Raw genomic sequence first — 19,042 nt, forward strand, 5'->3', positions numbered from 1 at the left:
CAACCTAGGATACTCTACCCAGCAAGGTTATCATTTAGAATAGAAAGAGAGATAAAGAATTTCTCAGATAAGCAAAAACTAAAACAATACAGCAATGCTAAACCTATCCTCAAATAAGTATTAACAGGTCTTCTCTAAATAGAAAAGAAGCAAGAATCTATAGGAAAGAGAAAATCACAATTGGATAGTGAACTACTTAAGCCAGTACATAGATTTTTTTTTTTTAATTGTGAAAGCGGAGCCGCGTCTGCTGTCCGGGGCCTTGGGAGCCTTGCCAAACCTGAAGTTTTTCATTCAAGTGCTCCCTACAAGTTTGGTTCTATCTGAGACAGAAGACTGAAACGTCACTCCAGTGCTCTCCAGCACAACTGGTTTGAAACTGATGGATGGAATATCAGTTTCTATATTCAAACTTAACAGTTGGTGGTGTTTTGGTTGTTCACCTAATGAGACTACCTGTTCCATTGACAAGTGAAGAAACTAAAGATGCCACTAGCTAACAATGGGTAATGAACATTAAGGACTTCAGAGGTAAGGTATTTGATTCCTGTTACAACAACTTACTTACATTTGTGTTAACTGAATTTCACTGGAGTCACACTTAACAGAGCAAACAACTTGGGGAAAGAAAAAAAAACTGGAAGAGAGGAGGAAATTAAAAATAAAACCGTTTGGGCTTCCCTGGAGGCGCAGTGGTTGAGGGTCCGCCTGCCAATGCAGGGCACGCGGGTTTGTGTCGCGGAGCGGCTGGGCCCGTAGGCCATGGCAGCTAGGCCTGCACGTCCGGAGCCTGTGCTCCGTGGCGGGAGAGGCCCCAACAGTGAGAGGCCCGCGTACCGCAAAAATAAATAATAAATAAAACCGTTTGGTTCCCTCTTTGTTTCCTGGTGCGAGAGGAGAGGGGATTAAGAGCGCTGCTTAAAGGAGCTTCAGAGATGGGCGCGAGCCGCAGCTAACAGCGCAGACCCCAGAGACGGGCATGAGACGCTAAGGCTGCTGCTGCCGCCACCAAGAAGCCTGTGTGCGAGCACAGGTCATTCTCCACACCCCCCTTCCGGGGAGCCTGTGCAGCCCGCCATTGCCAGGGTCCCGGGATCCAGGGACAACTCCCACGGGAGAACGCACGGCGCGCCTCAGGCTGGTGCAACGTCATGCTGGCCTCTGCCGCCGCAGACTCGCCCCGCACTCCGTACCCCTCCCTCCACCCGGCCTGAGTGAGCCAGAGCCTCCGAGTCAGTGGCTACTTTAACCCCATCCTGTCTGAGCAAAAAACAGACGCCCTCCAGCGACCTACACGCAGAGGTGGGGCCAAATCCAAAGCTGAACCCCGGGAGCTGTGCAAACAAAGAAGAGAAAGGGAAATCTCTCCCAGCAGCCTCAGGAGCAGCAGATTAAATGTCCACAATCAACTTGATGTACCCTGCGTCTGTGGAATACATTACTGGACAACGAATCATCCCAAATTAAGGAGGTGGACTTTGAGAGCAAGATTTATTATTATTTCCCCTTTTCCTCTTTTTGTGACTGTGTATGTGTATGCTTCTGTGTGAGATTTTGTCTGTACAGCTTTGCTTTCACCACTTGTCCTAGGGTTCTATCCGTCTGTTTTTGTTACTTTTTAAAAAAATTTTTTTCTTAATCATTATTTTTTATTTTAATAACTTTATTTTATTTTACCTTACTTTATTTTATTTTCTTTTATCCTCTTTCCTTCTACTTCTTCTCCCTTTTATTCTGAGCCGTGTGGATGAAAGGCTCTTGGTGCTACAGCCAGGAGTCAGTGCTGTGCCTCTGAGGTGGGAGAGCCAACTTCAGGACACTGGTCCACAAGAAACCTCCCAGCTCCACATAATATCAAATGGCGAAAATCTCCCAGAGATCTCCGTCTCAACACCAACACCCAGCGTCACTCAACAACCAGCAAGCTACACTGCTGGACACCCTATGCCAAACAACTAGCAGGACAGGAACACAACTCTACCCATTAGCAGAGAGGCTTCCTAAAATCATAATTAAGCCCACAGAAACCCCAAAACACACCACCGGACATGGACCTGCCCACCAGAAAGACAAGATCCAGCCTCATCCACCAGAACACACACACTAGTCCCCTTCACCAGGAAGCCTACACAACCCACTGAAACAACTTTAGCCACTGGGGACAGACACCAAAAACAACGGGAACTACAAACCTGCAGCCTGCAAAAAGGAGACCCCAAACACAGTAAGATAAGCATAATGAGAAGACAGAAAAACACACAGCAAATGAAGGAGCTAGATAAAAACCCACCAGACCTAACAAATGAAGAGGAAATAGGCAGTCTACCTGAAAAAGAATTCAGAATAATGATAGTAAAGATGATCCAAAATCTTGGAAATAGAATAGAGAAAATGCAAGAAACATTTAACAAGGACCTAGAAAAACTAAAGATGAAACAAGCAACAATGAACAACACAATAAATGAAATTAAAAATACTCTAGAAGGGATCAATAGCAGAATAACTGAGGCAGAAGAATGGATAAGTGACCTGGAAGATAAAATAGTGAAAATAACTACTGCAGAGCAGAATAAAGAAAAAAGAATGAAAAGAACTGAGGACAGCCTCAGAGACCTCTGGGACAACATTAAACGCACCAACATTCAAATTATAGGGGTTCCAGAAGAAGAGAAAAAGAAAGGGACTGAGAAAATATTTGAAGAGATTATAGTTGAAAACTTCCCTAATATGGGAAAGGAAATACTTAATGAAGTCCAGGAAGCACAGAGAGTCCCATACAGGATAAATCCAAGGAGAAATACGCCAAGACACATATTAATCAAACTGTTAAAAATTAAATACAAAGAAAACATATTAAAATCAGCAAGGGAAAAACAACAAATAACACACAAGGGAATCCCCATAAGATTAACAGCTGATCTTACAGCAGAAACTCTGCAAGCCAGAAGGGAGTGGCAGGACATACTGAAAGTGTTGAAGGAGAAAAACCTGCAACCAAGATTAGTCTACCCAGCAAAGATCTCATTCAGATTTGATGGAGACATTAGAACCTTTATAGACAGGCAAAGGCTGAGAGAGTTCAGCACCACCAAACCAGCTTTACAACAAATGCTAAAGGAACTTGTCTAGGCAGGAAACACAAGAGAAGGAAAAGACCTACATAAACAAACCCAAAACAATTAAGAAAATGGTAATAGGAACATACATATCGATAATTACCTTAAACGTGAATGGATTAAATGCTCCAACCAAAAGACACAGGCTCACAGAATGGATACTAAAACAAGACCCATATATATGCTGTCTACAAGAGACCCACTTCAGACCTAGAGACACATACAGACTGAAAGTGAGGGGTTGGAAAAAGATATTCCATACAAATGGAAACCAAAAGAAAGCTGGAGTAGCAATTCTCATATCAGACAAAATAGACTTTAAAATAAAGACTATTAGAAGAGACAAAGAAGAACACTACATAATGATCAAGGGATCAATCCAAGAAGATATAACAATTGTAAATATTTATGCACCTAACATAGGAGCACCTCAATACATAAGGCAAATACTAAAAGCCATAAAAGGGGAAATCAACAGTAATACGTTCATAGTAGGGGACTTTAACACCCCACTTTCACCAATGGCCAGATCATTCAAAATGAAAATAAATGAGGAAACACAAGCTTTAAATGATACATTAAACAAGATGGACTTAACTGATATTTATAAGACATTCCATCCAAGAACAACAGAATACACATTTTTCTCAAGTGCTCATGGAACATTCTCCAGGATAGATCGTATGTTGGGTCACAAATCAAGACTTGGTAAATTTAAGAAAACTGAAATTGTATCAAGTATCTTTTCTGACCACAATGCTATGAGACTAGATATCAATTACAGAAAAGATCTGTAAAAAATACAAACACATGGAGGCTAAACAATACAGTACTTAACAACGAAGTGATCACTGAAGAAATCAAAGAGGAAATCAAAAAATACCTAGAAACAAATGACAATGGAGACACGATGACCCAGAATCTATGGGATGCAGCAAAAGCAGTTCTAAGAGGGAAGTTTATAGCAATACAATCCACTTAAGAAACAGGAAACATCTCGAATAAACAACCTAACCTTGCACATAAAGCAATTAGAGAAAGAAGAACAAAAAAACCCCAAAGTTAGCAGAAGGAAAGAAATCATAAAGATAGATCAGAAATAAATGAAAAAGAAATGAAGGAAACAATAGCAAAGATCAATAAAAATAAAAGCTGGTTCTTTGAGAAGATAAACAAAATTGGTAAACCATTAGCCAGACTTGTCAAGAAAAAAAGAAGACTCAAATCAGTAGAATTAGAAATGAAAAAGAAGTAACAACTGACACTGCAGAAATACAAAAGATCATGAGAGATTACTACAAGCAACTCTATGCCATTAAAATGGACAACCTGGAAGAAATGGACAAATTCTTAGAAATGCACAACATGCCAAGACTGAATCAGGAAGAATTAGAAAATATGAACAGACCAATCACAAGCACTGAAATTGAAACTGTGGTTAAAAATCTTCCAACAATCAAAAGCCCAAGACCAGATGGCTTCACAGGCAAATTCTATCAAACATTTACAGAAGAGCTAACACCTATCCTTCTCAAACTCTTCCAAAATATAGCAGAGGGAGGAACACTCCCAAACTCATTCTACGAGGCCACCATCACCCTGATACCAAAACCAGACAAGGATGTCACAAAGAAAGAAAACTACAGGCCAATATCACTGATGAACATAGATGCAAAAATCCTCAACAAAATACTAGCAAACAGAATCCAACAGCACATTAAAAGGATCATACACCATGATCAAGTGGGGTTTATTCCAGGAATGCAAGGATTCTTCAATATACACAAATCAATCAATGTGATACACCATATTAACAAATTGATGGAGAAAAACCATATGGTCATCTCAATAGATGCAGAAAAAGCTTTCGACAAAATTCAACACCCATTTATGATAAAAACCCTCCAAAAAGTAGGCATAGAGGGAACTTTCCTCAACATAATAAAGGCCATATATGACAAGCCCACAGCAAACATCATCCTCAATGGTGAAAAACTGAAAGCATTTCCACTAAGATCAGGAACAAGACAAGGTTGCCCACTCTCACCACTCTTATTCAACATAGTTTGGAAGTTTTAGCCACAGCCATCAGAGAAGAAAAGGAAATAAAAGGAATCCAAATTGGAAAAGAAGAAGTAAAGCTGTCACTGTTTGCAGATGACATGATACTATACATAGAGAATCCTAAAGATGCTACCAGAAAACTACTAGAGCTAATCAATGAATCTGGTAAAGTAGCAGGATACAAAATTCATGCACAGAAATCTCTGGCATTCCTATACACTAATGATGAAAAATCTGAAAGTGAAATCAAGAAAACACTCCCATTTACCATTGCAACAAAATGAATAAAATATCTAGGAATAAACCTACCTGAGGAGACAAAAGACCTGAATGCAGAAAATTATAAGACACTGATGAAAGAAATTAAAGATGATACAAATAGATGGAGAGATATACCATGTTCTTGGATTGGAAGAATCAACATTGTGAAAATGACTCTACTACCCAAAGCAATCTACAGATTCAATGCAATCCCTATCAAACTACCACTGGCATTTTTCACAGAACTACAAGAAGAAATTTCACAATTTGTATGGAAACACAAAAGACCCTGAATAGCCAAAGCAATCTTGAGAAAGAAAAACGGAGTTGGAGGAATCAGGCTCCCTGACTTCAGACTATACTACAAAGCTACAGTAATCAAGACAGTATGGTACTGGCACAAAAACAGAAATATAGATCCATGGAACAGGATAGAAAGCCCAGAGACAAACCCACGCACATATGGTCACCTTATCTTTGATAAAGGAGGCAGGAATGTACAGTGGAGAAAGGACAGCCTCTTCAATAAGTGGTGCTGGGAAAACTGGACAGTACATGTAAAAGTATGAGATTAGATCACTCCCTAACACCATACACAAAAATAAGCTCAAAATGGATTAAAGACCTAAAGGTAAGGCCAGAAACTATCAAACTCTTAGAGGAAAACATAGGCAGAACACTCTATGACATAAATCACAGCAAGATCCTTTTTGACCCACCTCCTAGAGAAACGGAAATAAAAACAAAAATAAACAAATGGGACCGAATGAAACTGCAAAGCTTTTGCACAGCAAAGGAAACCATAAACAAGACCAAAAGACAACCCTCAGAATGGGAGAAAATATTTGCAAATGAAGCAACTGACAAAGGATTAATCTCCAAAATTTACAAGCAGCTCATGCAGCTCAATAACAAAAATACAAACAACCCAATCCAAAAATGGGCAGAAGACCTAAATAGACATTTCTCCAAAGAAGATATACAGACTGCCAACAAACACATGAAAGAATGCACAACTTCATTAATCACTAGAGAAATGCAAATCAAAACTACAATGAGATATCATCTCACACCAGTCAGAATGGCCATCATCAAAAAATCTAGAAACAATAAATGCTGGAGAGGGTGTGGAGAAAAGGGAACACTCTTGCACTGCTGGTGGGAATGTGAATTGGTACAGACAGTATGGAGGTTCCTTAAAAAACTACAAATAGAACTACCATATGACCCAGCAATCCCACTACTGGGCATATACCCTGAGAAAACCATAATTCAACAAGAGTCATGTACCAAAATGTTCATTTTGCAGCTCTATTTACAATAGCCAGGAGTTGGAAACAACCTAAGTGTCCATCATCGGATGAATGGATAAAGAAGATGTGGCACATATATACAATGGAATATTATTACTCAGCCATAAAAAGAAACGAAATTGAGCTATTTGTAATGAGGTGGATGGACCCAGAGTCTGTCATACAGAGCGAAGTAAGTCAGAAAGACAAAGACAAATACCGTATGCTAACACATATATGTGGAATTTAAGGAAAAAAAAGTGTCATGAAGAACCTAGGGGTAAGACAGGAATAAAGACACAGACCTACTAGAGAATAGACTTGAGGATATGGGGAGGAGGAAGGGTAAGCTGTGACAAAGCGGGAGAGAGGCATGGACATATATACACTACCAAACGTAAGGTAGATAGCTAGTGGGAAGCAGCTGCATAGCACAGGGAGATCAGCTAGGTGTTTTGTGACCGCCTGGAGGGGTGGGATAGGGAGGGTGGGAGGGAGGGAGATGCAAGAGGGAAGAGATATGGGAACATATGTATATGTGTAACTGATTCACTTTGTTATAAAGCAGAAACTAACACACCATTGTAAAGCAATTGTACTCCAGTAACGATGTAAAAAAAAAAAAAAGTCTACAAATGACAGAAAGTCTACAAACTCATAGAGCAAGAGAAGTATAAGTCAATTGAAGAAGCAGAGGAACCACTCCCAATTAAAAGATCAAGAGAATTCCCCTGAAAGAACAATCAAACAGACCTCTTCAGCCATCATTAAAACGTCTACAAATATCAAGTGCTGGTGAGGGTGTGAAGAAAAGGAAACCCTTCTACACTGTTGATGGGAATGTAAGTTGGTGCAGCCACTATGGAAAACAGTATGGAGGTTCCTTAAAAACCTAAAAATAGAGTTACCATATGATCTGGCAATTCCACTCCTGGGCATATATCTGGAGAAAACGCTAATTCGAAAAGATACATCCACCCCAATGTTCATAGCAGCACTATTTACAACAGCCAAAACATGGAAGCAACCTAAATGTCCATCTACGGATGAATGGATAAAGAAGATAAAACTGAATCACTTTGCTGTGCACCAGAAACTAAGACAAAATTGTAAATCAACTCTGCTTCAATAAAAAAAAATATATATATATGAAGAACTTCCATGATTACTGTCTTCATTTTTACCTTCACAACAACCCAGTGAGGTACCTGAAAGCTGATGCACAAATACAAGCCATCATTATTTTAACAAGAAATACATACCTAGGTCATGAGAAGAGTTCTTTCTGGGAAAAAAAAAAAGTCTAGGCAGATTACGGTAAAATCTCAGCTATTCTGGGACTTCTGTTTCCGGACTCTTTCTCTGCTCTATACTGAGTGGATATATAAGAAGAGAAACCAGTTCAGTTGGCTACTTGAGAAAAAGTCTTAATGCTTTAGTGTGGATGCAAACAAAGCATTGGAACTACATACCCCAGAATCCCCTTCCCTCTGGCTCCTGGCTGGAGTCTACCTCTGAGAGGCTCTCACCTGAAAACACAGGTGGGCGAGAAGGCAAGGCCTTGCTCTCTGTGGGCAGTGGCAACCTGGGATTCCCAGCAGCTTCCCAGCAAGCTCTTGATGTTTGTACTTTCAGCGTGACTTAGATTGAGATCACTGGTGGGGATGCCCCAGAAACTGTTGAGAATTGCCATGATTTCTGGTGAGCTCATGAGAAGCCCCCCACCATTAAATGCTTCAATCTGAGATTTAGGGGATGGTTTCCCTGACCCTTGGCTCCCCCAGCAATTCCAGTGATTGTATGAGCCCCTAATTCTCTATATTAAGAACTGTAATTCCCAGACTACATAGCATGGCTTCTGTTTTCCCTATTGGACCCTGACTGATACAAACCTCTCCCTTTCCACCAAGGCCATGTGTAACAAAAATTTGTTAAGCACTTACTATAAAATACCATGAGCCAGTCACTTTGCTAAGTGCTCTACATGTATTATCTCATTTTAGCCTCATTATAATCTTATCAGATCAATCTGGTTACTTCCTCCACTTTACAGATAAAGAAACCAAGGCTTGGAGAGGCTAATTTGCCCCCAAAAATCACACAATATAATATGCAGAGCCATAGACTTTTGGAGCTACAATATCCTTACGAAATTGGCCAGTTGGGTAACATTTTTCCATGATCATACATTTTGATAGTACAACGGAAGATTTGAGTGAGCATTTCCCAAATAGTGTGGCCATTCTCACTGAGCTAAGCTCTAAAAAAACCACTGTTGGAGTTGGAGTGATCAGAGATCTAAAGTTACTGGTGAAATTAGGAACACAGGAGGGAAATGTTTGGTGCCAATAGGCATTGTTTAAAAATAAGAACTGGTTTTTGAATCAGGTGAGGCCAGGGGAATGATGGTGGTGGTGGCGGTGGTGATGTCACCTCTTCAAGAAGCTCTGCAAGAGGGTCTTGAATTCTGATCACTGTCACCTTTCCTACTGAATTGAGACCCAAAATATATTCTTACCTGACTTTCAGGTTAGAGTTCAGAAAGATCTCTTCACTCTAAAGAGACACTGTTTTGAGCCTTATTATATTAGCTGAGCAGGAGCCCACGCGGACGTTGATGTGACTAAAAAGTACAGCTGTCGTCACGAGATATTTTTAGTAATTAACACCATTTCCTGAATCCAGTCAAAATAGTAGGTATTCCTTCCTAATATGACTATTATAGGGTTGGATTGAAGGAAGAGGAAGAAATGGAGAATAAACAAGGCAGTTAAAGAATTGCTTTTGTAGTAGACATCTGAATCCTACTGCACAAACTACAATGTGCAAGAAATGTGACACTTTCTTTAATGAAGCTGACTCTGAGGTCCCCATTCCTCTAACCTGGTGGGAAATTCAACTGCTAGGGTTCCCTCTCCTCCTGCCCTCCCCGACCCCAGGGACATGTGAAAGTCCTGAAGTTCATTTGCAGAGCAGGCTATTCAGAAAGGCCCCTCTGGCTATTGCTCCCTGGGTCACTGCTGAACGTCATCTTTCAAGCTCACATATCTCCTTGGAAATGAGAGGCTGCGACTGTACCACACACAGGTTCAGGAATCTTTACACATCTGGGTCCTCTTTCTGGGGCTGTACTTGCATGGAAAGCATGAGCCATTCCTCACTGAGAACCTGGGCCTCCCTGGAATGCTTTAAGGAAGTGGGGCTCTGTCCCTGGTACTTTGCATCCATAATCCTCATATCACTCAAGTCATTTTCTTCAAAGTGCTTCTTTTCCTATCTAAATTAGTATGGTTCATTTGGATCATTTAAGTGTCTATTTCCCATCTTTCTCTAGTCCCCTCCTCATATTAACAACATCAAACATTTATTGAAAGTTTACTATAAACCTGGTATGAATCCAAGGATTTTTAAACGATGCTCTTTTAATTATCAAGATAACCCTACGATATGGGTTCTGTTTTACCAATCCCATTTTACAAGTGAGGCAACTGAGTCCCAGAGAGGCTAAGTAACTCATCTAAAGTCACACAGCTAGAATGGCCAAGGCAGGATTTAGACCCAGAGCATGTGGCTCTAGAGTCCTACTGCTTAACCATGATGCGTTCAATCTTTTCCTGTTACTATCATCCAAAATTTTACTTTTGGATTATTAAGAATATGCCCACTCCTCCCTCCCTCCCTCCCTCCCATTCTTCCTTCCTTTCTTCAGTGCTTATTCAGACCAAACTTAAATTTACTGTTTTATTTTCTCATCCTCACAACCATAGCCTTTGATTTTAATTTCTCCTCTAGCTGAAATTCTTCTAATGATTTTCTCCAGTAGCCTTTGTATGGTAAATCTTCTGGGGCCTGGTATGTCTGAGAATATCTTTATTTTACCCTCATATTTAGATGATTAGTTAGATATAAAATTCTGGATTTGAAGGTCTCTTTTTTATTTTTTTAAGAGTTTTTTTGATGTGGACCATTTTTAAAGTCTTTATTGAATTTGTTACAATATTGCTTCTGTTTTATATTTTGGTATTTTGGCCGCAAAAAATGTGGGATCTTAGCTCCCTGACCAGGGACTGAACTCACACACCCTGCACTGGAAGCGGTGGGGGGCAGTCTTAACCAGTGGACCACCAGGGAAGTCCCTGAAGGTCTTTTTTTTATACTTTAAAAATATTATCAGTTTTGTTATATCAGAATTGTTGAGAATTCTGATGTTAAACTGATTCCTTTTCCTTTGAAGATGATCTGCTTTTTCCTTTCCAAAATATTTTAGAATTTTCCCTTTGCCTTTTATGTTTTTGTTATAAGGGTGTGTGTGTGTGTGTTTAAATCTGTCCTGTCTAATCCACTTTGAGCCTTCTCAGCCTGATCTATTAACATACTCTGTATCAGCTTTCTATTTCTGTGTAATAAACACACCAAAACTTAGTGGCTTAAAGCATAAATTTTTATCAACTTATATTCTATAAGTTGGCAATTTGGGCTGGGTTCTGCTGGTGTTTCCTCTGTGGTGAGCTGCTAATCAGCTAAATAGTTCTGCTTCTGGGTGTTAGCTGGATGTCAACTGGAAGAATAGGTCAACTGGGCCATATGTCTTTCCTTATCCATCTGGCTATCTTGGACTTGTTAATGTGGTAGCTCAGGCATCTAAAAGCAACAAAAGATGGCAAGTCCCAGTATGCAGCAGTTTTAAATTCTGTTTGTATCCATTTTTCTCTTACCCCATTGGCTGAAACAAGTCACTTGGTCAAGCCTAGAGTCATTGTGGAGGGGACTACCACAGGTCATGAATATAAGGAGTTGAAACAACCTGGGGACCATCACGGCAAAATCTATCATATCCTCCTCTAATTCTGGAAAATTCTTAATTGCTTTTTTTCTCTCCTATACTCTTTGCTATCTCCTGAGATTTCTAACATACTGATGGTTAACTGCTATTTTTATCCTCCATCTCTCCTAACTTTCACTTTTATAGTTTCAACTGTTTTAATCTTTCTTAAAACCTTCCAGGAGAGTTCTTGACCTGCGCTTTCATTTCATTTGTTCATTCTTATAGCTATATCCGTTCTGTTATCCAAATAATCCACTGAGTTCCTTATTTCAACAATTATATTTTTCACTCTTAGCATCTTCAGTCAGTTTTTCTTTGTTTCTGGTTCATGTTTTCCAAAATCCTCCCTTATCCTATTGAGGGTATTTCCTATGCTTATTTTAAATCTGATTCTGCTTGGTTTATTAATTCTACATCCTTTGCTATATGTTTTCCTTTTGTAGCTTTTCTTTGAGAGTATAAATTTATTGTCACCTTTTCCCTGTGACTAATATTACCCTGGAAGCTTCAATTGCGTTGGCTGATAGCGGGTATCTGGAATAAGGGATGAAAGCTCAGGTCCTTGCCTGTGCCTTTTCTGGTGAGCTTAGGTAACAGGCATTGTGTGAAAAACATATTTCTGGGCTCCACCATTTCCTATTTACTCCCCAACTCCCAAAAACATGACACTGCCCCTCAAGGGAAGTTCCTCCAGTTTTTTTTTTTTTAAATTTAAAAGCTAACGTTTCTTGAGTATTTGCTACGTACCAGTCCAGGTTTAAGTCCTTTTACATGTATTTCATCCTTTAAACCACCCTAAGAGTTAGGTAGTAGTATTATGCCCATTTTAGAGATGAGAAAACAAAGACAGAGAGAAAGCAGGTAACTTCCTGAAAGTCACAGAGCAGTAAATGGTAGAACCAAGATTAAAATCTGGACTTTTCGCCTTTAGAACCCATGGTCTTAATTTATACTGTGGGGTGGGGAGGTCTGGGAAAGGAACTTTCCTGGCCTTCCACTGCCCCAATTATTATCTGCTCTCCACTCAGGTGGGCTCTGATACTTCCCTGATGTCACCCTGGTGTTCCTAGCTGGTGCGGGGCCAGCAAGGCTCTTTTTCAGCCTGGCAAGTAATTTTCTGCCCCAGCACTGCAAGATACCCCAGGATACAACTAGAAAACTTCTGTTTCCATTGTGACACCAGATCCTCTCTCCCTCTTCACACTCTCCCCCCATATTTCATCTCTCCCTGCCACCCCATCACATTCTGCCTCCCAGGATCTTTTATTCATTCATCCATTCATCCATTCATTGCCATGTTATTAGATGCATCAAACTTGTTTATGTGACATCTTTGGGGCTGGTTCAAGGGAGGCAGCCAACATCTCATATTAGGTCATATTAGGCAGGAAACATCTGTATATGTAATTTCCGAAGTAATTTATTCACTAACACAAGCCCCCAAAGAACACCTAGCTCCATGAGTGCTAACCTCTGCTCTTCACCAGATATTTCCTTTCAGCCCATATTCAGTCTCCAAAATCAACACAGGAATTCTATTATTATAATATCAATCTTTAAACTTTCTCGGTCTCCTGTAGAAATGGATCCCAGAATACAGTTGCATACATGTAAACACCCGGATTCAGGGCAAAAGTTAACTTTATCAACAGCAACATTTTTGAGTCCTTCCTACAACTGCCTCAGACAATTAACTTTCTCATTCTTGATACTGATGTTTAATGCCTGATGCTTTTAAGCACTTTTAACCGTTTTCTTGAGTAAGACATTTAGCTCTCACCCTAGCCACATTTAAAAGGGCGCCAGGCTTCACACTAATTGCAGTCCTTCTACAAATGTCTAGGACTCACCTTTTGACCCAGGCTGGGCCTGCTGGTCCTACTATTGCTCCTCACCTGAATTATAGCCAACTTTTGAAGTTTAGTTCAAATGTTCCTACCTGTAGGACCCTTCCCTCATTGCTCAGCTTAAAGTGATCCCTCTTAGCCTACCCAGCAGAGAGGTTGTAAAGTGTTTGCATTCAGACTCTCCAAACCATCTGCTAGGCTGTCCACAGTCCCTCCCAAGGCTAGCCACAGAGGTCAGACATGAAGACATTTGAGTTCTGGCCTTCCCCCTGCTCTCACATCCCCCCTTCCTTTTCCAGTTTATTTCAGCGTGCACACACAGTTTAGATTTGCATTGTGGTTATAATTACGAATATGAGCTGTAAGTTAAATGCCAATCCTGGCTCTTTTACCACTTATTTTCATCACTGAACCAGTCACTTTCCTTATCTGATCCTTATTTTCCTCAACTACCAAAAGAGAGGTCTGGTCTATGTGTTTTCTGAGGCTCAGTCTATGATTCAGGTTGTAGGTTCCTTTAGGTCGGAGACCTCATGCCCTGATTTGGGGGGGAGGGGTCATGGCAGGGGGAGCTTCTATAGTACTGTGAGCAAATACTAGTGCTTAATATTATTAGATTAATCAAGAAATCAGTGATAACCTTAGGTCCGTTTGTAGTCCTAGGTCTTTAGTAGGTGGGCCCTAAACTAGTGGATTGCCATCATGGGCACATTTTCAGAAAAGATCTCTGGAAAACAGAGACAGCATTGGCCAGCTGGCCCTCTTTTTTCAGGGGAGTCCAACTTTCTTAAGACTTACTCATGCTGAGCAGCTTCCCTGAAAAACATGTCCTCTAGGTAGCACAGATAAATTGACATGTGGGCTTCCCTGGTGGTGCAATGGTTAAGCATTCACCCACCAATGAATGGGACACGGGTTCAAGCCCTGGTCCAGGAAGATCCTACATGCCACGGAGCAACTAAGCCCGCAAGCCACAACTACTGAGCCTGTGCTCTAGAGCCTGTGAGCCACAACTACTGAGACCGCGTGCCACAACTACTGAAGCCTGCGTGCCACAACTACTGAAGCCTGCGTGCCTAGAGCCTGTGCTCTGCAACAAGAAAAGCCACTACAATGAGAAGCCCGTGCACCGTGACAAAGAGTAACCCCCGCTCACCACAACTAGAGAAAGCCTGTGCGCAGCAACAAAGACCCAAGCAGCCAAAAATAAATAAATACGTAAATAAATTTATAAATAAATAAATAAATAGAGATGTGCTACAGGTCACTTATCCCCCTATCTAAATTACACAACTCCCATTTTTCCAGAAATTCAAGTCAAGACCCTGGGCAAAAACCAATTCCATGCAAGGTATTTTATGTTTTGTGGCAGGGGGGCTTCCTGGGAGACCACAACCTTAGGACTTGGTCTGAGGGTGGTGGTGAAGGGAGAAATTGGATTCTTTCCTGAGGTTGAATCACTGGTTCCAGAAAACTTCCCCCTACTGAGACTGCAGAGAAGAGAAAAGAGCTGGCTTCAAATGCAGAAGCCCAAACTCACATGGGGATTTCTGAAAATACAAGGAGCAGACAATCATCTAGAGACAACCCAGCAAGAAAAAGCCCCCTAGGGCCACCCCAACCAGTAACTGTGTGACTCCCCCCCGATCCAGGGTTTCTAAGAGAGTTTAACAGGCCGGAATCTTCACAGCTAATTCCCCACATGTGCACACAGTGGAGGGGCTGGCTCTCTGCTGTCACATCAGTTAAAACCTAGCCAAGCACTGGGAATTCTCTGTATTTTGTTCTATTATTAGAATCCAATTACCATCTGGTGGTATGCTATAAGGAAGTGCTATTCTTCTGCGTCAGCAAACACAAAATGCAGCAATTTGGTGAGCAAGCTGGGAGCTCAGAGCTTAGAGCAAAAGGTAGGGAAATCATTTTATTTCTGCCCAAAGAACCTCATGCCCATGGGGAGTCCCCTGGCTTCAGGATACAGTTAGTTGAGCTTAGCCTTAAAACGGCAAAGACCTTATCCTGGTGTCATGCTGACCTTTAAGATGTCAAACCATTTGCCCAGGCCTAAGCCCGTGTATTCTGGTCTGTTCTATTTACTATACCCACCTGTTTCTGTCCCTCCTGAACGCAGCCCCACTAGATACCTTTTCTTGTGAGGTAAGAAGCTGCTACTTCTTCTTGAACTGCTATCTTGAGGCAAGACTGAACAGCCCCTGGCCTTCATGCTCATCCCTCTTCCATTTTCTTGACTGACGTCCCCCTGGTGAGGGAAGCCACAGGCTGCCTCACAGGAAATGGTTTGATGAATGTGGAAAGAGTTTGATGCATTTTTGATGGATATAAACAGTCTGATGGATGTTCAGTTCAAAGATTCTCTCAGCAAACTCCTGAGATCATTTGTTCTACCAAGGATGGAAAAGAAGTTATGCCTAGAATCTCTTTTAGACAACCTGAAACTTCCTTGAATGTTTAAAGAATTAAAATAAAAGAAGTATTGCTAGAGTGATGGAAAAGGAGTATCTACGAGAGACAGCAGGGGCAGAGTGTCTTCTAAGTATAACTAAGGGACAGCACTTATTTACGTCAGGTCTTCTAGATGCCTCTGAATTACAAGATTTTCTTTGTCCCTTTCAACCACTGAAATTCCTAATTTGATTCTTTTTTATTCACTCCATTCTGTCTTTTCCTTCACGCAAGTACACCAGATGTTGCAAATAGAAAGGCACTGGAAAAGATCAGGATACAGGCTCCTGAGTCCTTAAATTTTATAATCAGTGGGCTGTCTCCAAGCCCATGTTGTCCCTCTGTGGCTAGGGAATTTCCTTGTCTAGATTAGAGACAGACCTAGGTCTTGAATCAAAGCAGAACAATGGGCTACCGTGTCCTAGGCCCCTAGGCCCACACCCAAATCTCAGCGCCCTTTGTCCCACCTCCCCTGTGTGTGAATAAGAAGAAGCTAATGCAGAGCACATTCGTCCCAATGTCTGGAGAAGAGATTGTAGGAAGCCACCCATGCAGGTGTCAGGACAGGTTAGCAGTCTTAGGCCATCTGATTTCACCTTGGACTTCATGACTTATCCTCGAAATCTCTTGGGTTTTTTTTTTCTTTTACTTGTAGTCAAAATAGTCCTATATAATATAGCCAGGAATCACAGGAAACCAAAACATGGTTCAAAAACATTGTAAATTTCAGGCTACCTTCTATCTCCTGGGCCAGGCACAACTAGGTAAAGCTTTTCCTTACTCTACACTCCCGTTTTTGCCATTGTCCACTTTTCCAAATCACCAGCTTTCTTTTGATGCACAGGATCTTCTGGTACATATACTTCTAATGTTAAATCCTGCTCCCAGAAAATATTATCAACACATAATGGTGTGTTTTATAATCAATGAAATAGAGTGTTAAGCATGGACTATGTATTTGAACTATTACATATTATCTCACTTAATCGTCACAAAATTCTACAAGGTTGGTAATATTCCTATTGAAGAGATTTGGGAAGTGGGGACCGTAAACATTAATTGAATTGTTCAGTCGTATGTCTGGTAAGCAACAGAACTGAGTTTTGAACCCCAGTCTTTCAATCCCAGATTCCACGTTCTTTCCATGTTGTGTCTCAAAAACAAATGAGCACTTGCCCCCATGCAGGTCAGCTCAGAATGAACAATAAGATGGCAGAGAATATTCTGCTGCAAACGCACACAAAGGCAGCACGTGGGGGTGAGCGGCACAGCTGAGAGCTCTGTGCACAAACTCAAGGCAGACAGTAAAAGTGAGAGGAAAACAGCATGTTTATCACCATGTGCAGGGGAAAAAAAAATGCCCTCATTAGAATTTGTAGCAAGCATAGCAAATCTCTCTTAACCTACGAGTTGTACACTGGATACCTTGAGGAGGGAATCTTCTGAGTCCTCCGCAACATAAATTTTTAAAGGACAACATATTAATACGTAATGATAGAGAAGTAGAACATGGACACTATATCAGGATGCTCCTGATAAAGAGCTACGGCCAGCTCTCTGGCAAGAGGAACTGGTGGTCAAAATTAAGCTCAAAATTGTTGAAATGCTGATTTAAGGAATCTAGTAAATCCAAAAGAATATGTATTTTGATATTTCACTTAAAAAGAAACCCTCTTGATATGGGGAGGGGGAAGGGTAAGCTGTGACAAAGTGAGAGAGTGGCATGGACGTATATACACTACCAAACGTAAAATAGATAGCTAGTGGGAAGCAGCCACATAGCACAGGGAGATCAGCTCGGTGCTTTGTGACCACCTAGAGGGGTGGGATAGGGAGGGTGGGAGGGAGGGAGACGCAAGAGGGAAGAGATATGGGGACATATGTATAACTGATTCACTTTGTTATAAAGCAGAAACTAACACACCATTGTAAAGCAATTATACTCCAATAAAGATGTTAAAAAAAAAAAAGAAACCCTCTTGGTTATAACTCTATTTTAAGAAGCCCAATACCACAGTGTTACTGTCATGTACACGTGTTCCTGTGGAGTTTACCATTCAGGTGTTTCCTGTGCTGATGCTCAAGTAAGGACCGTTATCCCTGCCTGCCTGCACTCCAGCACACCTCTGAGAAAAGGCGATTAGAAGTTGGGACCAAGAAGGGAAACTGTGGGGCTTCCCTGGTGGCGCAGTGGTTGAGAGTCCGCCTGCCGATGCAGCGGACACGGGTTCGTGCCCCGGTCCGGGAAGATCCCACATGCCGCGGAGCGGCTGGGCCCGTGAGCCATGGCCGCTGAGCCTGCACGTCCGGAGAATGTGCTCCGCAACGGGAGAGGCCACAACAGTGAGAGGCCCGCATACCGCAAAAAAAAAAAAAAAGAAGGGAAACTGTGCCCTAAATTGAGTCTATGTTAAAATGATAATGATGACCAGTTCTCCTGTTCTTGACAGGGATAATGTGAGGACAAAAGGAATAATGCATATCCCTTCCCAGTTGTGGATTAGTTTTCTTTGTAACAAAGGAGTTAGTCAAGATAATTCCATTATAGTCAACTCATCGGTAGTATTTATTTTAGAAAAAAATGGTATAAATATTATGTAGGTCACCCAAGTTAAATGAATTGGGCAATAAAGGATTTGTTAAATACCTTTCTCTGCTGGGCGCTGTACAAGCTGCTGTTTTTATTAAAGACTAATTGGGCATTTAGTTGGCTGGGGAGTAGCAATTGCTCTGTAATGTGAGCTATTCTGAATAGCTATCAGTTTAATATGGGCACAGAGGGAAAGGGTTTCAGAAAAAGACTTGAGCTTATAGGGCCCATGCAATTCCATCAGACAATTTTTCCCATGAGTCCCTGGAAATGGATATTGCTTTCCCCCATGGAGTCATAGGGCCTGCGTTTGTAATTAATCAGGAAGAAATAAAATGTTTTGATAACCCAACAATTGGCTAATCTGATCTTTCCAGGATGGAGTTAGCTTAAGATCTGGCCTCTCACTTGTGGAAGAGAAGCTCATTTTCAAGGAAATAGAGCTAAACCAAGTACCAATTTTCCATGGAGAAGAAATGTTTTTTGTTCATCCTTTACTCTCATCTGTATTTTTTGTAAACTGAGAGTTAGATCTATAGCCTTGATCAGATTCAGATTCACTATTTTGCCAAGATCCCTTCAGC

This window comes from Grampus griseus (genome assembly GCF_964374135.1).
Source record: "Grampus griseus genome assembly, chromosome: 2".
NCBI classification, from domain to species: domain Eukaryota; kingdom Metazoa; phylum Chordata; class Mammalia; order Artiodactyla; family Delphinidae; genus Grampus; species Grampus griseus.